This window comes from Pseudorasbora parva, chromosome 16 (assembly GCF_024679245.1).
Source record: "Pseudorasbora parva isolate DD20220531a chromosome 16, ASM2467924v1, whole genome shotgun sequence".
In the NCBI taxonomy this organism is placed as follows: Eukaryota; Metazoa; Chordata; class Actinopteri; order Cypriniformes; family Gobionidae; genus Pseudorasbora; species Pseudorasbora parva.
Window position 1 is genome coordinate 36,061,642 of NC_090187.1, and position 14,918 is coordinate 36,076,559.

General features: G+C 37.0%; 1 protein-coding gene across 2 annotated transcripts in view; it reads right to left on the minus strand.

Annotated features, from left to right (window-relative positions):
• The window catches only part of igf1ra (insulin-like growth factor 1a receptor), a 115,774-nt gene that overhangs the window by 99,602 nt on the left and 1,254 nt on the right, over positions 1-14,918 (minus strand). The gene's annotated exons all lie outside the window — the stretch shown is intronic.

Consider the following 14,918-nt stretch of genomic DNA (forward strand, 5'->3'; position numbering starts at 1 on the left):
TGTTTGTTGTGTGTTGCTTTTTTTAATTTCACGTGACTCGCAGTGCTTTCAGACAGAGCAGCATTTACTGTACTACTGATCACAGAGTCGTGCTTCACTGACAAGCTGCACATAAAAAAATAATAAATTTAAAAAATAAAATCGCAGCCTTTGCGATTCCATAATCGCACTAAGCCAAATCAGTTTAAGTGCTTAATTGAGATCATGCAGCCCTATTAGAAATGAATAAATAAATATTAAGAATATTTATTCAAGGATATTGTGATGAAATAAACAGATGATATATACTTTTCAACAAAAGCATACCTCTAGTGGTCAAACATCTACGAAAGCATGACTTGAATCAAGTCAAAACTGAAGTATAAAATAATCTCAGAGCATTTTCTTAATTTACAGGAGCTTAAAAGGGATCTAAAAAAATTATCCTATATAACCCTCAGACACTGTCTGTAACACTCCCAGTAGGATTGACTGTGTTGCCACTACATATCATTTATGAATTTGGATATTTTTCTCTATTTAATATGTCAGTGAAGGTGGCAAATTTTTTGAAACATCTGTAGCCTGGACAGACAATTGGATATTATCAACCAATATCAATATAGTTATTTAAAATAAAATTGTTTAACATCCTAGCATTTGATTTAGTTCCATTCTGTTATGGATCATCCACATTTCACAGTCCAGTCGATTCAAGTTCATAATTTTCCTTCATGAATACTAATGTTCACTCAAATTGGGTGTGTAAGTGTTATCATATATTAATGAAGTACCATCATTCTCATGCATTTCCACATTTTTGTTTTCATACACAGGCCATGATTCATTGATTAATGCTTTTCTGGTTTCATCTGTCAGCTAAATCAATGAATCAATAATAGAAACATAAATTCCCATTGGTTTAAGAAAAACACTACAGTGGAAAATAAAGAAAAAACAAATATATATTGGATTAAAAGTATTGATGAAACGGAATCAGCGACAGAGCTTAGTTTTTTCCAGTACTGTGACACACATTCAAATGAAAATTGGAAGAAAAAAAACATTGGGCAGGAACTTGGTTCTACTGATCTACTGATTGGGGCAGGGTTTAAAAGGACTAAATTATAATTTGCATGCAGAATACTTTAGAGAGCCAAAGACTTTTAAACAAATGCCAAAACCCTTCAAAGATAACAGTTAAACAGTAGCCTGACTCTAACTAAAGGGACAATATGAAAGGTCAAAAAGATTTAAATACTACCGACCATCTACAGTGAGAGGAGTAATTCACACCATAATAACAAAAATGCATGGCGTCCTAGAAGTTGGAAAAGATCAGCAGAAGAATAGCCTTGACATATGAGCTCCTTTGGATAAACCTTTTATGTTCTTAGAGAGGCTTAGGTCACCTTCTCTGATACAGACAATATCGCAGGGCCTCTATGAGACAAATGGAAATGTTTCTCCCTGCCAGAACACATGGTCCCACACAAAAACAACTTTATCAATCTGTCTCTACAACCACAATCTAAATAGCCCACTGCAAGGCGCAGAAGATTGTGAACTTTTGAGTAATGCAGAAAGGTCAAAATTTCAGCAGTCTCAGATTGCCTACTGTGCATTATTCTGACAGGAGTGGAAAGCGCTTTTCCTGACACGAATTTCCTGTGAAAATGACACGCTTCATGAATTTAAATCTCATTTGAAGTTACTCCATAACCAGTATGCCAAAAATAGCAAACTTGTTGTTTAAAAAAGATCTTTATTTGCTCCTGACCGTGTATTGTGCTCATCCAAATTTAGAACGGAAATGATTGCTCCATGAAAAAACATAGCATTTGCTTTCCCGTATCATCGCAAATGCCCCAGGGCTGCACTTGGGAGTCATGGAGCTGCATGCCTCCTTTGTTTCATTGCGGCATTTTTTTTCTTTTTCACAATCCCGGGAGAGGGAGGAGAGCTGGAGTGACTCACACACAAAGACTAATTTGTTTGTTGATAAAGAGAAACTTTAGTCCTCAGTTCCGGTTGGACCCATTAATAAATTCAGGCAGTCTGGAAAGACACAAAGAGGGAGACACAGAGAAGCAGAGAGAGCGATATGGTGTCTGTCAGTTAAACAAAAGTAGATGAAACTGCAGAATAAAAAAAACACCTGACAGCATGTAAAAATGGCTAAAAGTTTATTTGAATTGGAAACCACATACACTATAAAACCATTTTTGCCTCAGAAACCGATTTTTTTAAATGTGCAACGTGCTGAATATCATGTCTCATGTCTCCTAAAACTGCCACACAAGAAGCGTGAAGCCAACTGACACAAACATGCCCACCAGTTGACCTCCACATTGAATCATCCAGGATGAGCCGAGGCCAAAGAGCTCTCCCAGTTCCTATTCCCTTTCCAAAGATCCGGCTGTTCCGTAAACAAAGCCCGTCAGAGAATTATCTGAGCCCTTCTCCACCCTTGTCATGTTGGTGTTGCTTTCCAGTGCAAGGATCCAGTGCAACCGGTCTGCACCCAAAAGACAGTTTTCAATCTAAAAGCGTCAGGACTGAATGTTTTCAAATATGCTCCTATAGAAACATGGGTTTTTTGCAAACTCTTGAAAAATTTCAGCTTACATAAACTCTAAAATGCTTCGTAGAGAAGTTTGCAGTTTTAGTCACACATAATAACAATAACGTTTGATTTTCTTCTTACTATAGCACATAACTGAAACAGACTGAGACACACTGAAAGTTTGAGAAGATGATAAAGAAGATGAAGATTATAAAAAATCATAAATGGAAATCTTGATTCATTAATCAGTAAATTATGACTCTTGCTTGGCTATAAAGCACCCATGTTACTTCAGTTACTTCATAATGTTATTATTCTGGATACTTCATACATTTCAGCAGGCAGTATGAGTTATAGGGTAAGGTAAAAATGCAGCATCCAATCAGAACATTTTATTGTTTAATATGCAGTTATGTGAAATGAAATTGTGATACTCAAGGTGATAGAGCAGAGACAGAAAGTTTCTCTCGTGCAGAAACTACAGATATTCTCCGCTGAAGTATAATAATGCATGTAATTCCAGGAAATCCCTATGGGCATCATACTATGGCTGAAGCTCAATAAACTAAAAACTTAAACGCTACATGACTAATATACACACAACTACGACAAAAGACTGGATTAATGATGATGAAAATGCAGCTTTGCTAAAGGAATGCATTGCTTTTTAAAACAAATTAAAATGGAAAACAGTTATTTTAAATTGTATTTCACAGTATGACTGCTTTTACTGTATTTTTAATCAAATAAATGCAGCTTTGGTGGCCATAGAAAAAATGGTGACTTAGTTATTAGTTAAACAATTACACGTTATTGACAACTACAATTACAAGCTAAACAATAATTATTGCACTATTGCATTACAATTATTGCACTTACAAAAAATTATATCAGTCAGTCTTTACCTCCAAATAGCAGACTGCTCCATACCATTCGAACTGACCATAACAAATTGAGTTGAGAATGTGTGTGGTGAAAAACACAACTGAAACCCACTCATTGGCCGCAAAATAGATGAGTGAGTACAAATGTGGCTTATTCAGTTCAAGTCATAACCTCTGGGGTCCAGATTATTGACAATTACAGTCATTAAGACCCACTTGCATGATCGGCCAAAACTAATACTGTGTCAAGTCATCTGAAATGAAATGTCAAAAGCGCTACTTTGGAAGTTATGTAAATGTGTGTTGGAAATGTTCAATAAAGCTTATTCACTTTTTTTAAGAGAAAGAAACACAATACAAAAGGAACGCTTCCACATCACACCACCTCAGCAGTGAGCAGCAGTGTTTAGGTCCTCAAAACATTTTCCCTAAGAGGATTGTGCTCAGCTCTGCGTTCAGCTATAATCATCAGGAATCAGTCCATATCATCTGGCCAAACCTCCCTGAGAGGTCATGGGCTCAGCTCTTATTCACGTCACCTGCACTCGTTGTCTTACTAAGATGCAACATTCAACTGCAGGGGTCCACTGATATTGATGTTTTTAAATGGCCAATGCTGATTTCTTATAGAACAAGGTGGCGGATGGTCCATATATATATATTCAAATACAAATTCAAAGACAAGGTAACCCAAATTGTACATCCAGCATATTAGGGTTGGGCAATAATCTTATCGTTTGCATGCATTTTTGAGCACTGCGGTTTAGAAACTGTTGATTTTAAACTGTTGAAGCACAATTAGCAGCAAAAGACAACTAATTTCAGTACATGTGCGCGTTCTCTGAGAGATGCACGACACGAAGGCCCTGCTCATGGAGCGCATGAGAATGGAACTGAATGCTTTTTGCCAAAGAAACGGGCTTGAATGGTCAAATACACATACCTTTGTATCAAAATGACCATAAGCAAACAGTCATTTATGTCTTAAGTGAACGTAAATAGTTGAGAAAGAACTGAGAAATTGAGAAAGGAGTATAATGGATCTGTGCAGTCTGTCTCAAAGGGACAGCATCCACATTTTCTGGCTGTCATTATGCTAATTAAATAACAAAAAAGAGAATTTGAAAAATCTCACTGCTCTTGACTAAATCACTTTTGTAACTTTAAAAAGAATACATGTATTTTTAATTTACACAGTAAAGACATATATATTTAATTTATACTTTTGTTCTATTGTTTTTTGTTTTTGGTTGCTCTTTCTTTATCACTGTTTATTTGTCTTTATTAAGAATTATGACATTTCAGCAGTATCAAAAATGTTGATTTACTTGTATCGTGATATAAGATTTGGTCATATAATTTGGTCACAAACAATGACATAGTGGCCAATTGGATAAAGTTCTGCATAGTTTGAAACCAAGTGTTTAAAGCAGCACTAGGTAACTTTTCAACCTTCATAATATATTTTTTAAGACTCTTGTGATGATAAATCGACTTACAATAGGTTGAATGACACGTCTGCCATAGCCTGATGGGGTCTGTATCGTTTTTAATCGTACTTTTAAACTTCGGGTTTCGGGTAGTAACCCGAGAAAAAGAAAAGAACTACAAAATTCGACTGCTTTACGGCATATACGTCACTTCCACCAACACACACACTTCCTTACATTCGGACGTGCGAGCCCAACTTTGTTCATCGGATAATATAGTCATGTCCGAAGCAGCAGAGACAAATAAGAAAGAAAAGGTTTTGTTGGAGGAAAGCAATAAGAGGAAATGAAAAAATGATGGGATTAAAAGCAGGACGAGAATCAGCATGTGACCAGCGTTTGCTCGTCGGCGTGAGCTGAAGGAGGCGCGCCCGACCGATGCTGTCATGCTTGTTACGGTGAGCTACCACTCAAACATTGAACTGAAGTATCATATAGATACTGTAAAACGGTAACCAATAGACTACTATAATGACGCTGGCTTGTAAACGTGAGTATCGTGATTATTTGGCGTTTGAAAAAAACAAAACCCATGAAATTATATTCATATGACATGCTGAAACATATGCCACTGACTGTAACGTTACCTGGGATGAAGACATTTCACACGCGACGCCAGAAGAACTCCTCTTGCAGTTTTCAGGGGAACTGTTATTGCTGCACCGACCCGCGGGACGCTTTTATTAAGTTATTTGGCCCGCACCGCACCACTGTATATATTTTTACAACACGCCGCGCACCTGCGACCATTAAATAGACATACGGGGTCCGCGGGTTATGAGACGACCCGCGCATCACTAGTTCAGGGCTATCAGGGTTGTCATGTCAACAAATGCACGCGCGATGGCATCCCCTGTTGTAGGATTACAGAGCTTACGACAGTAGTTGAGGACATTATTTTTTCCAAACTGTAGGGGGACCCCGAGAGCAAAAGTAGCCAAGTGGGGCTTTAAAGCTTGAGTTTCATGCATCTCCAGTGGCAGCTGAACACGTTTGGACATTACTCGCACATAAAAAGTCAATAAAAGTCTTCCAAGCAGTCATAATAAAAGTCTGCTATGCTGTCAAAATAAAAGTCCTGCTTACAACATATCGACCAAACAGAAAAACGTATCAGCCGATGTAGCCGTGAAAAAAAAGAGCCAAATATCGGCTGATATATCAGACTTGGTGACAACGGTCGACCACTATTCAAATGCAAAAACAAAAATGCCTACAGTGCTCATCTTTCACCATGAGCAAACAGTAACCCAGGAGAGTCATTCATTCACTGTGGTTTTCACACCATGCTACCAACAGACTGGTCTGAAATCCAACTCTTGCTGTTAACATTTGATAACCTTTTGCTGGCCTTCCACAGGAATCCCTGGACCTCTTGGATAGACGAGAGAAAAACAAGACTTATCTATTGCCCTTCTTGAGATCGAGTCTGTAGCCTACTGGCTTCACCAAACACTTGTCCATCCATCAGATCGTATTTCCAAATGACAAAATAAACAGCTATTTATTTGAAACCAAAAGCCCCACACTACAGTATGTCTTAATTGCAGCTGTTAAAGTGACCTAAAGAAAATGACGACCCTTTTGGGACCGATTAATATCTTCAAGGGATTATCAAAGGTTACTGAAACCGCTTTGAGTAATCGTTCTCGGAAAACAACACTATTTTAGCAGGTTTCCCGCACTTCCACTGTTATCTGGTGAAGCATTTGGGCGACATAAAACTCTTCCTGGTTTTAAAGCTTGGCCACTCACAAGATAAGAAGCCAATTCCACTTCCACAGAGCAATTGAAGTGAGAAGGGTGCACGCCAGTCACATTAGGCCTCATGAGACTGTTTGGAAGAATACACAAAAAATATGACAATGTTCACTGTCACAAGATCAGGGTCAGTAAGATTTTGAAAGTCTTTTATACAAATATAATAATATTGTGTAATATAATTACTATTTCAAATAACCGTTTGCTATTTTAATATATATTTTTAAAAACAAATTTTAAAGTGTAATTAATTCCTGTGATGGCAAAGTTTAATTTTCAGCAACAAAAAATTGTCACATGATTCTTCATAAATCATTCTAATATGATGATTTGGCGCTTAAAGGTGCATTGTGTGAATTTTAGCAACATCTAGCGGTGAGGTTGTGAATTGCATCACCCAATGCTAACCCCTCCCTTTCGAAGCTACGGTGGCCGACACAGGACAAAAATTAAGCCATCAGATAGAGCAGAGAATGCCTAGAGCGGTTCTGTAGAGCAGTTTGTCCATTTAGGGTTACCGTACAAACATAACAGTTTGAAAATTTTGATGCTTTTAAATGCATCCTTGCGGAATAAAATTATTGATTTCTTTGATAGAAAAAAAATCCCCACTTCTGAACATTAACACAAAATGACTTCTTAAAAAGTAACCGTAACATGTACTCTTCGCTAACAAGCCCTTTTTGAAAGGATTCATTAACAAACTTTTGTTTAGAAGACTCTTCCGAGTAGCGTCACCTTCCCGCAGTGCCCTTCAAGGGCACAAAAAGCCAGTTTGGAATTCTTCCAAGGTTTAAACGCCACCAGCCAGACATCTTTCAACATGCACTTATAGGCTGTGCATTTCCTGCACCTTCCTGCGGAAAACAACAAAATGCTGACATTTAGTGTTAATTCCTCTTTCTTGGCCCGAATTCAAAAATTGCCTTGCATTAGACCTCTGTGATGGGGGTATTGAGTCAGCCCCACAGTAAGGGGGCACAGGGGAGCATTACAAAGTTCCTGTTTTGTGATCCGCAGTGCTCACACCTGCCACCTCAACTGCTGTTTAATCCCCCACATGCTGGAAGTCATCTGACCACTGGTCTGGTGCTACACTTCCCTTCAATAGCTCTCACTTCAAAAGCACGAGCTCATATGTCAGAGCCCAACTAGTAATGCAACACCTCTGCCCCCCCTCCTCGCATGCTCAGCTAGCAAAACTCTGCCTGAAAGATGGAACAACATGGTATGTTGCTGAGGCAGAGGTTTACGAAACATAGGGGTCAACTAATAGTGCAGAAATACACCCACACAGAGCGGCTAGTATCTTCCAAAAATCCTAAAAACTTAAGACCTCTGATTCCACAAAGGGAAATTTATGCAACAGTATAACAAATCTGGATTATACCGATCACGATATTATACCGTTAAGTATTTTAATGTTATGGTTGGTAACCAATAAATAGCAAAAAAAATTAATGGTACATTATTTTTTCTAAATTATTTAAAAATAACACCACAGTAATAACTAAATGAAAGCCAATTGTTTTAGGGATGACAGCATTATGGAAAATTAAGATTTGTTAATGATTACATTTAAAGTGTAATTAAGTGATTTTGTTTTAAAGATTAACTTTAAGCAAGTTTTAGGTGAATGTAAAATTTTAAATCTCTAATATCAGCTGATAACTCACATGGTACCAACCAATACACTTAATAAAAGTGTGGGGTCTGTAAAGACATTTTTTTATGTTTTTATTTAGCAAAGATCGTTTGAAATAAATACTGTTCTTTTGAAATTTGCATTCATTAAAGAATTCTGACAAAATATATAAAGGTCCACAAAAATATTAAGCTGTTTTTAACATTGATAATATTATATAATAATAATGTTTCTTATTTATAATAAGAATATATATATAATAATAATGTTTCTTGAGCACCAAATTAGAATGATTTCAGAAGGATCATGTGACACTGAAGACTAGAATAATAATACTGAAAATTCTGCTGTCATCACAGAAATCAATTACAAATCAAAATATATTTAAATTGAAAAACAATTATTTCAGTAATAATATTTCACAATCTTACATTTTTTGTACTGTAGGCCTATTTATGATCAAATAAATGCAGCATCAAAGTCTTTTGAAAGATACTATTGTGCATGTCTAGTAAAAATTACTTTCACATTCAGAAAATCACATTCTGTTTGGAATTTGAATCAGTGAATCACAACACAAATGCAGATATTTTAAAAAATGTTAAAGAAAATCAATGCAGTCCAAAACAACATTGACTTTCAGTGTAGAGACAAAAATACACAAGAGACATTTTTCAAAATATTCCTTTGTGTTCCTGAAGAAAGAGTCATTGAGGTTTGGAACAACATGAGGGCGAGTAAATCATAACAAGCTTTATTTTCAGGGGAACTATCCTTTTAAATTACAAAAGCCACACAAGGGTGAAGCTGTCAGCACTAGTACAACCGCACTCACTGTGTTCAATGATCTACGGGTGGTCACTACACGCAGACCAATTTTAAATTAACATTTAATTAAGCAAATACCTCATCTGGCTGCTCACTGAAGCCTCAAGACCGCTTGACTCCAGCAGCGAACACGTAGGCACGAACTAGCACAGTGACACAGATTCAGGGGCAGCGGGAGTGACTCAGAGCGCTGTGCTGTACCGGATGAAAAGGCACGAACGCTCCCACATTGAAGATGAAGCACAACTCAGCAGAGCCAAAACAAGGGATGGGGAGACATAACGAAATATGAAGAGAGAAAGAGAAGCGTTGGTCACTGCGGCGCACGTCTGAGTCATAGGAAGAGATTTGCTCAGCTTGAGGGAGCTTACACGCTAGAGAAAGCGTTACGTGAGTAGGATGCGGTGTTGAAAGAGATGGAGAAGTTTGAATCTTACACAAATCATCCCCGTTGAATTCAATGGATTCCGAGTGATATCTGACTCGGCGAAAACCTACAGCGTAGGCGCCCTTAGTCACGAAAAGAATGAGGAACACCAGAATACTGAATACCAAAGACTAAAGTATGCAAAGGTGGGCTATCAAATGAACAGAGCAAGACTTAAAGTCCACCCACTATACTCTTTTTTTAGGATGTTTCCCTTCAGTGACAGACATTTTTAATACAGTCATAACTGTGGACCATTTAACAACAAGTAAAGGCCTGTGAAGATACGGGGCTGAACGTGGGAGTGTGTACTAAATACTGTAATCCAGACACATCTCAGGAGTATGAGGTGCAGTTTTGATTAACGCTGGCCCTCGCTGGGAATTTTTTGTGTCAGCATCTGACAGCAGCAAACACAGACTTGCGCTCCGTCGCCAGCCTGTCCGGAGGCCGTCCGTGTGAACGGATAAAGCCCAATAAAACAGTTCACAAACTCACTACTCTTCCAATCAACAAAACCAAGTCTGTTTCCCTTGCCGTGTATTTTTACATGTTCTATTTTCAAACGTCATGTTTCTTCTCTTGCTCACCCTCTCTTTCTCAATGGACCATGGAGGCTTGTTTGCCATATACTTGGAAGAAGTGGCATGGAAAGTTTACTGTGGTGAAACTTGAAAGGAGGCTAAATTACATTTTATTAGCCTTACCAGATTTTTAAACTGAACAGGATGAAAAAGACCAAAGAGGACTTCCCATTGGAGCATCGCCGTTAATTTAGTGGTTTAGAATGGAATATTTTACAACCTTTTCAGACAGTATAGCGTCAAGTGTGCAAAGTGACAGACAGATAGAGAGACAGACAGACAGACAGACAAACAAATAAGCATGCATATTTATACCGTTTTTTTTTTTCGCATCACAATATAAAAACCTGTAGATGTTGCTTGTCTTTTTTGCCTAATAATTTTGTCAGATAAATACCTTAATCAAGTCAGTATTTTGTTTTTACTTCACAATTAACAGTAATAACAGAAAGATGACATCCAAGTCTAACCGTCATCCTTGAAATTTTAAGATTTCTAAACAGTCAATCCTGTCTAAAAAAAAACTGACACCTGTGAAAAATTATATATAGAACAAATGAACGAGAGCACAACGATTTAATTTTAATGATTTATTTTTAAGTTAAGTGGACAAAATAGAACAGTATATTAATATCATATAAAATGATAGACAGAATGAATGGTAAAATGATAGATAAACAATGTGATGCCTAAATTCATTTGTATCATCTACTGATTGTAAAAACAAAAAAACTAAATCAGGTCTCCAATTGAAAATTTTATAGTGAATGATCACATACATTTTTTAGTTGGCCAAATTTAATATCTGTGAATAAAATTGCATCAATTTACAGAAATTAAATGTGGCCAACTAAAAATTCTCATGTTCTATCGATCCTATCCACACACACACACACAAAACACACACACACGCACACACACACACACACACACACAAGCATTTGGGGCTAGGCCTGTCACGATAACAAATTTTGCTGGACGAAATATTGGCCAAGAAAATACTGCGATAAACGATAATATTGTCGTTCTGAGACCATTTCCATCTAAAATAATGATAATGGCAAAATAATGCAGGTACACTTAACAAGGTAACTTTTGTTTCTAAAGACTATTTAACACTGAACACAGATTTTTTTTAAATATCTACAATAAATGGACAAAACGACCAAAAACAATACATAAAATGAATGAAAACTGCAACAGATGAGGTGCATATTAGGGGTGGCACGGTTCACAAAACCCACAGTACAGTTCTGTACGGTTCTTGTTGTTCATGCACAAACAACTTGACTTGACCATCTCTGAGGAAAGCTAGGTGAGATTTTGATACAGCAAGAGAGAAGACAATGATGACATGGTTTTCATTTATTTAGAATGTGTATTGCTATCTCTACAGGAACGTATGTGCCTTTTTAGCACACAAAGATTGAACTGAAGAATTATCTTGCTTTTATCAAACTGCCAACTTCAGTGTAGCTTTAAGCCTCGTTTATAATCGACGTGTCCGCACGAGCACGAGGGTGCGCACGGCAAAATGACGTCAACGCGGAGTGTGCAAGACCCCATTTCTCTTGGCGCTGCATGTGCACGTCAAATTTTTTAACTTTGCGTGCGGCTCCGCAACCGAAGAGCCATGAGTTCCAGACGAATCTGGCCGAGTATGACGTCTCATCACGCCTCGGTCTGCGTGTCGAGTATAAACCTCCCCAAACGGACGAGTAGTGAAATTATCGTGCTCATTTTTTTTATCGTGCGATTAATTGATTTATTGACAATCGCGACAGGCCTATTTGGGGCATCAAAGTACTATTGAGATATCTAACCAATCCATCATCCTAAACCAAATCTATTCTTACCTTACAGTAACATAGAGCAGTTTTGAATCTACACACAAGAGAATTAATCTACAATACACAAGGAAACATTGCATCAATTCACAGAAATTCAATTTGGCCAACTAAAAAATGTGGATGTAATCAGTCACTTGAAATTGGAGACCTGATTTTTATTTTTTACAGTTTAAAATTATTGATTTAGTTTTAAGGCTTTATTTTTAAGTTAAGTGGACAAAATAGAACAGAATATTAATATCATATAAAATAAATATAATTTATAATAAAAGCTAATTGGTATTGGATAGAATTTAGTCCATCCCCACTGAAAACATCATATCAACAAAATTATAAATCTTCATAAACTTTTACTTCATAAAATTGATTATTTAGCCGGTGTCCTACAATTTGTTTCTAATATTGTTTAGTGAAACTGTTAATCAACCCTTAAAAGTCAGAAAACAGAAATCAAAATGGACAAATGGACATAAAACCAGGAGTGGAGAAGTATGAAACCAGTTTTGCGCTGATTAAAGTCAGTGTGTCAGTGGAGTGTCTTTGCAGCACTTCATGAGAAAGAGACACACGGGACAATGCAATGATGGAGTCCAAGAGTGAGCGCTTACCCCCCACACAAGCCTGTCTCTATAGGGCCAGTGGTCCTGGTCTCTGCAGGGTGCTGAGAAACAGACCCCCCTGACATTCACAGTGGCCTGGATGTGGGACTGGCCACTCTGGTCAATGGCCTTGAATTGCGTTCTAACTCCTTTTGAATGTAAATGGGAGTTTAAACCCAAGAATGGCCCACCTTCATTATGCTACAATGCAGCCCCCCACACAAATCACAAATTAGGCATTTGATGATACTAAAGCTGCGGAAACATTACAACTACATCCACCAACCACAAGATGATTTAAAAACTGTGGAAAGACAAATTAACAGGGACCGCAATCTCATTCTTCTTTCCTCCTTGTGAAACACATTAGCAAAAAAATGACTGCCATCTTGACGTAAAAGACACTGATATCCAACAAAGATATAGGCTAGAAAAATAAACAAAACCATAATTGAATATATGCTTAGGAAAAAGCAACACAAAACGTATTTTGTAGTCTCCCTTGGGCTTATTTTAAAAACCAAATCTAAATCCAGTTGTAATCCAATAAATATTTGTTACATCCACAGGTTACAAACAATTAGAATTCACCAGTAAAATCAAGCACCCTTGACTAACCAACCCCTGTTGGTTGGGTATCTTGTTTTCACATTAATATTGTAGTCCAAATTGAAGTGATATGGCAAAAAAATCGGGGATTTATTTCATTTTCAGGTTTGCCGCCTTGACTTAGGTTTTCTATCGGATCATCTCTTATCGTGTGCTGTGACCGTGACAGACTGAATTCGGTTAGCCAAAATGCTCTGACACTGCAATCTTCCAGCCACCGAAACTTTCGCTCATTTGAACCGTGAAGTTAGAAATTTGCTTACTTTTTATCCCATTGTCTGATGTTTTTAACATTTAAGTAGTGCGATTCTGTGAAACACAAAAGTCGATGTTAGTGGTGGCAGACAGCCTGAGTCACCATTCACTTTCACTGCATCAAAATGAATGGTGGTGGCTGAGACATTGCTTAACCGTCATTATTTGTGAACCACAGAAGACAGAAAACAATGCAGGTGAGAACATGACAGTATGATTACTTCTGGGTGAACTACCCCTAGTTAACTCTTTATTAGAATAATAAGATTTACCTCTGTTTTAAGGTAAGTAAGTAACATTTTTGCTTTAAAATAGGCTTTATGCTGATTGTCACATGAACAAACAAGGAAACAGGTCTCATCGCATCCGCATGTGAGAAAAATGTTAATGGAAGTACAAATTGATGGCAATGATCTATGGACTTTCATGTAATCAGCTAACCTAGGTAGTTATAGGTTATTACTGCCATTTTATTCAATTTAAATATCTAAATGTTAGTGAAGAAGAAGAAAAAAACTTTAGATATCAATCTTTATATGCAAACGGTTACTCATCTTTGCTCGCTACTTTGAAGGCATCTTTCATTAAAACAGCTCTATTAAAAAAGCACATACTGTAAAAAAGACCTGAAGCTGTTTTACAGAATATGGAAGATTTTTGTGCACAACCCCCATTAAATCATGTTATGGACACTAAATAACAAAACTGGTATCATCTGATTCAGTAGGTTCTCCCGCTCAATTTGATATAAAATATTCACATCCAGGCTACATGTCTTTGCAGACAGGTTGGTACTTCTACTAGACTTAAAAAAGGCTGAACAAAATAAGACAATATATAAGTTTTATTTGCCACAATTGTGAGATGTTTTTATAATTGTTACAAATGTATGTGTATCTTCCCAACTCATTTAATTTCTGTCCAATTTAAATTCAAATGTTTCTTATGTCTACCATTTTCATTTAAAGATTGAAAATAATGAGGGATGGCATAATAATTACTTTGTTCAAATATCTTAACACATCAATACAGGGAAAAGTAAAACTGTTATAGTTTCAATCAACAGGAATCATGTATTCATTTACACACAATTTGTAGCATAAATATGTGAATATTATATCAAACGTTGAGACACAAGTACAGAATTAAAGCCAGTGAAATAAAATGTGTTACCAAACTCACCCTCCTGGGGACATTGAGAAACTTAAAACAAGCACATGGTCACTTCACACTGCGTGATGTTCGACTGAATACAGCAAATCTTTGCATTGCCGTGTATCGTTTAACCTTTTTACCTGTGTGGACTAAATATGAAGTAAAATATACATATTATATAGGCAAATGCTTAAGCCAATTCTCACGTAGCCTCTAAATACCAACGTGATCCAGCTCATGAATAATTCATTGAGCACACTAGCCTCACAACACATCCGATGTCACG